Genomic DNA, 6,000 nt, shown 5'->3' with positions numbered 1-6,000 from the left:
ATTGTATCTGTGCTGACCAATCTGGTAGCCACTAGCCTGATGTGGCTACTAATCACTTGAAATGTGGCCAGTGTGACCGAGGAACTAAATTTTAATTGTATTTAATTTACATTTAAATAGCCACATGGAGCTAATGGGTAGGTCATTGGGCAGTGTGGCTACAGACTGGGTCCTAGGCTCTCTGTATTGTGAGTATTGTGGCACGTGGATCAAGGTAAGTGCTAGTTGAAGTCTTAAAAAACAAATGTGAAGTCATTTTACCATTAAATCTCTTCACCTGTCACATAGGAATTTGTGATTCAGTAAAAGTTTAGGAGCATATTTCAGAATTTTATAAGAATCATGTATTCCTAATCAACCAAAAAGAGTTGTACCTCATATTTTCCTTGGTCTTCCTCTGTCTATTGGTTGCTCTGTAATGACTTGATGATGGTTACTTTAAAGAATTTTATAAAGAGGGGCACTTGAGTGGCTCAGTCGGTTAAGTGTCTGAGTGTCTTTGGCCCAGGTCATGATCCCAGGGTCTTGGGATTGAGCCCCGCATCAGGTTCCCTGCTCAGCGGCGAGTCTGCTTCTCCCTCTCCCTCTGCCCCTTCCCATCCTCCACCTCTACCCTTCCCCTCCGCTCCTCTAGTGCTTGCTCTCTCTCTCTCTCTCTCAAATAAATAAATAGAATCTTTAAAGAAGAATCATATAAAGATTCGAACACTGCTAATAAAAAATGTAAGTAAATCTCCCGATCAAGGGGCCTGATTACCTAAATCACTTAAAGTTACATGTTTACGTAAAGTTCTCCTTTTGTGCACGGTAAGTCTGTTTTGTCCATACAAAGCCTAAGTACAGATGTCAAGTAGGCAGTTGAATGTACAAGTCTGTAATTCAGGAGGAGCTCAAGATTATAGTTCGCATACCCTCTCTTTAATTTTCAAAGGGTAACATATATCTAAATATTCACATTATTAAAATTCTAAAGTCCTTTAAGAGACTTCTGGCACTGTAGTGATGTTCAAGTCTTTTCCATAGCATTTTACCCAGTTCCATATGTCATTGTTTTATTATTTATTATGTTAAGTGAGATGAATCCAGTAACTGCATTTGCATTGACATTTTAATAAATTATCCGTACATATTTTTTTAAATCAGTATTCTCGTTGACTGCAATAAAACTTATGGATAGTAAAAATGTCAAAGTTCCATAAACAGCCCATTCATTTTGAATTGTTAAAATCAGCAAAATTTAATAAACAAATAAGGTTTTACATTTTTAATAGCTCTTTGGAATTTAATAAGAGTTGCGCTATGATAAAATGTAAAACGTGATGATATCGTATATTGCTATATATATTTACTTTTTCCCCACACAAAACAAAAATGCCGAACTTATATAAAACATGCAAAAAGAAACTCCTTCCATATCTAAGTTAGAGATAAAGATATAAAAGACATGTTCTGAATATCACTTTAGATGGCAGTGGAGTATCCTCAGACCTGAGCCAAAGCCACATTTAAAATGGAAGAAAAGTACTAAGTTCAATTGTTTACAAAACATTTTCATTTTAAAGGCCCTACTTTTCAATTCATTTTACAACATACATTGCACATATTTTCTTTCTTTCCCATCTTTAAATGTGGAGCCTTCCTTTTGCCCATCATGTTCAAAAGGAACATTCTCTGAAATTCTGAAGGTAATCGAACGCAGCTAGCCTTTTTTCTCAACACACTAAACACTGGGTTTTTGCTGCCACCTGTTGACTATAATTGCAAATAATAAATCTTGTCTCCACAAATCACGAATGTCAGCCGTTGAAAAAGTCCTTAGAAATCCATCCATACGACCTCCTTCATTTTATGAATGGTACGGGGGCTCAGAGGGGCTAAGCGACTTTCCCCATGCCACTCAAAGGGGACAGACCTGAGACGAGAATGGAGGTTCGGGCCTTGGAGCTGCGTGTGTATTTCTCTGTACCAGTTCTTCTCGCTTGTTTGGCAGGCAGAGCACCTGAGATACATGGTGTTCTTTGCACGCGTAGTGAAATACTGATGTGCTTAAATCCATTACATTACCGGGTGATGCTTTTTGCCACGTCACAGGGGAACAAGTCTGTGCCTCTGCAAAAATATCGTAGCAAGTAGGTCCATTTGAGGTGACCTTCAAACAAGCATGGGCATGTCTGGAGGATGGGTAAGGTGGGTTCACCAGGGGTCTGGTTGCATGAGTGACTGAAGGGCCTTCTAGAAAAGTTTACATTGATGAGAGAATGGAATTGAGGCCCTCATGTCTGACCACAAGGCCAAGTGCAATCCTACGTACCGGTTAATGTGTATCCCAGAGTGACGAAAGGCTCATGTTTGAGACTGCAAGGGAAAGAGCGGAAACAAGGAATGAATAAAAACTAAAAGAGCTGGTCATACTGTTGGCACTGGTATCCTAGGTGAAAGGAAACCACTCCTCTGAGGCCTCAATCCACTTCACAGGCACCATTCACCCTCTGGGAGGGGCATAAGTTCCTTCAACACAGGCTTTCAGGCACCCACACCAGGGAGTGAGGGCAAGGACAGAGGGACCACAGGATGCCTGGCTGACCATATTTATTGGCACATGGTAAATATCCCCTGTGACTCCTAGAATTAGCTGAGAAATGAGACTTTAAAGGAGTTGACTTGTCTCGCTTCCTGGTGGCAACAGAGCTCAAGAAATGTTGTTTGGTTTCTATTTCCCTGAGCACCAGGCTGGTGCCATGGCATTGGCCCTTGGTAATCCAAACGTTAAAAATATGATGTTGAAAAATTGTAGATAATTATTTTTTTTAAATCTGGAGGCCCTGATAATCTAAAGGGAAGATGTTTGACCCTAAATTATTTGATTTCTCTAAGCCTTGGTTTCCTTATATGTAAAATGAGAAAATTATTAACCTACTCTTCCTACCTCCCTGAGATGTCCGACAGAGTGCTTTAAGGTGTAAGACATACGAATGGAAGGTAGTGTTTGTTCATTTAACCCATCTTTCGCTTCTTATCGATGGCAGTTGATTGTGACCATTTGGCCAATAAAATATGAACAGAGGTGACCCACCACTTCCAGCCACGAACTTTAAAAGCCAGTGTATTTCACTACATTCTGTTTAGCCCAACACAATGATCAGGAAACACAGGATGGAGCCTCCGTAAGTCTGGACTGGGTCCCTGAGTGTATACACGTGAATAGAGCTTCCCAACTGCTCCACACTGGACATGAAACAGGAAGGAGAAATACACTTTTGTTGAGTTCAGCTGCTGAGATTTGCGGATTGTTACCTCAACACCTATGACCTGGCCTTTTCTAATCCAGGGGCCTAGCCACATCTGGGATATCGATGTGAAGTATAAAGAAACAATCTGGGTAAAGTGGATGTGATTGAAAGGCAGCTTCTTAAAAAAGATGTTTTAGGGAACAGTTAAACAAAACAAAACATGGGGTGCCTGGGTGGCTCAGTCGTTAAGCCTCTGCCTTCGGCTCAGGGCGTTCTGGGATCGAGCCCCACATCAGGCTCCTACGCTGGGAACCTGCTTCTTCCTCTCCCACTCCCCCTGCTTGTGTTCCGTCTCTCACTGGCTGTCTCTATCTCTGTCAAATAAATAAATAAAATCTTAAAAAAAAAAAGACTAACAATAAGAAATGAACATTACTAATGAGAGAACTATTATGTTCTTCTGACTAGCTGAATTTTATATTCGGCTTAGAATTCGATGGTCAGTAACAACTACATGAAGTTTTTAGATAACATCAAAGTACTAATCTGTCATGTACTATCATCCCTCAGCTGGCTTTAAGGAAAATCAATTCTTCCCGTGCATTTCCATGAGGCTTGTATCTGAAATGAGGAGAGAAATAAAAAGCCGAACATACAGACTTTCTTTGTCTTGGTAGCACCTGTGTACTCACCATGCCAGCAGAAGTCTCTGTGAATCACGAACACAGACACATGATTTTGAAATACCTGAACTTGGGCAAAAGGGAGAGAGACCCAGGGGACATAAACCGATAAAAACAAATTCTTCATCAACAAGTTCTCCTTCTCATCTCTGCTGAATGTGAATTTTAAACTCTTGATGAGGAAAGGGATCTGCAGATCTTTACCTCGCATCTTGCCACTTTCGCCCACACCTTTGCATGTCACGAAAAGTGACCCAGAAGCTATGACTGAGTGAAAGGATATCGCACCGGGGTGACACAAGTGAAAGAAAGCAGACAATGAGGCCTTTGATGGAGAGGCCTGGGATTTCCTAATAGTGAACAGGCCTAATCAGTGGTCACGAAAGTCGTAGCTCCAACCGCCATTAAAACAACACGCACGCTCCTTTCTAGAGCTCCCAAGAGGAGCCCGAGGAGAGCAGTTCACGGTGCTTTCCAACCCAGACAGGTCAAACTTCTTTGCCCTTCCTGAATGCACTATGAAGAAAGCATCCACACAAAGGAAATATTTTTGTTGGCACTCAGTTCAGAGCATGTTGACATCCCTGTTTTTAACAATCCACTGGTCAGTCTGGGTGTGGTTACTCTTTTTGAAAGTTGAGTCTTGAGGAAGTAGGTCGAGTGAGCCAATGTGGGGTTCTCCTGAGCATGACTACATTCTTGCGCTCAGTGTGTGTGTGTTGCTTTGGAACTGGAGTCCTGCTGACACAGAGTGCCACCTACTGATTCACCAACCCGTATTTCTGGTGGCTCCCAGGGACCTGCAGGGCTGGCCCCTGCTTGAAGCAGACCGAGCTGGGCAAGCGAGCAGTCTCTGTTCTGAGAGTCGGAGGAGATGGATCGAAGTATCGACTGGAGTCCTAGAGACGGGGGGCTAGAGCTGAAATCAATAACCTTCCTCTGGGTAGGAAGAAATGGGAGGATGGTAAGGACCGTGAGATAATCCGAGGCAGGCAGACAAAGGGCTTTGAGGGGAAGTGTGAGCAACCATTCTAATTCAGTCGACCAGCCTTTCCCTCCATTACTGTGGCAGAGCCTGCCAGTTGCTCCCCCCAAATCCTCTTCTTCCTGGCTGAGAGCTGGGCTTTATTTTCCAGATGCCTTACAGTTAGCATAGCCGTGTGTTTGGGTTCTGACTAATGAAATGTGGGAGGAAGCACTGTTGCTACTTTTGAGGCTGACCCATAAAAGCCACCTACTCACTATCTCCTTTCCTCCTTCCAGCTGCCTTGGTGGTGACACTGGAAGCCATGGGTTAAGAACAGCATCAGTGCTATCAGCCTGGGTCTCTGCAAGGAGTAGAGCCCAGCCTTCTACCTTTCTTAGTCCTGGTTGCTAACTTGAAATCATTTAGTCCTGCAAAGTGAGAAAGGAACACACATCTTGATCTCGAAGCCACTGAATTTCTAGGATCTCTTTGTTTCTACAGCAAGGCCTATCCTGCCTCTTACCATTTTTATCACATCCATGACATTATCTGATTCACACACTAGTATTTACTATAAAACCAGTACACAACTCTCCTAGTTCCCTACCAACAGTGAATCTTGAAGATTTGCATGATTTTGACTCCTTTTCTTCTCCAGGTTCATCTCTCTGCACCCCCCACATTGTTCTAGGTGCTTCACCATCCTGAACTCTCACATTCCTTCCCTCAAATACCTCTCTCTCCCTCAGTTTTCCACGTTTCCATAAGACACACCCCCTTCAACATCCTTCAGCTGACCCTCCCACCTCACCCCCTACTTCCGGGTCTGTATCTGGTTAATTCCTATTCATTCTGCTGATTGCAGCTTAGACATTACTACCTTAAGAACCCTTGTCTATCTCCCCGGAGACTGAGTTCAGTGACCTCTGTGCTCCCACAGCACTTTATCCTATAGGTCCTACTGCACCAGCCTCCCCTCCAGAGTCTCCCCTCCATGAGAACATGAACTGCGTTTGTCATATTCATAACTGAATCTCCAACACCCAGCACAGTGCCTGGGATGTGGTGCATATACTATTTTATTATTACATGGGAAAGACCTCCCGAAGTGGCTATCAAA

The sequence above is a fragment of the Ursus americanus genome, chromosome 11 (genome assembly GCF_024610735.1).
Source record: "Ursus americanus isolate L20-20 chromosome 11, mUrsAme1.1.p, whole genome shotgun sequence".
Taxonomy (NCBI): Eukaryota; Metazoa; Chordata; class Mammalia; order Carnivora; family Ursidae; genus Ursus; species Ursus americanus.
Note: the sequence above shows the minus strand (reverse complement) of the source record.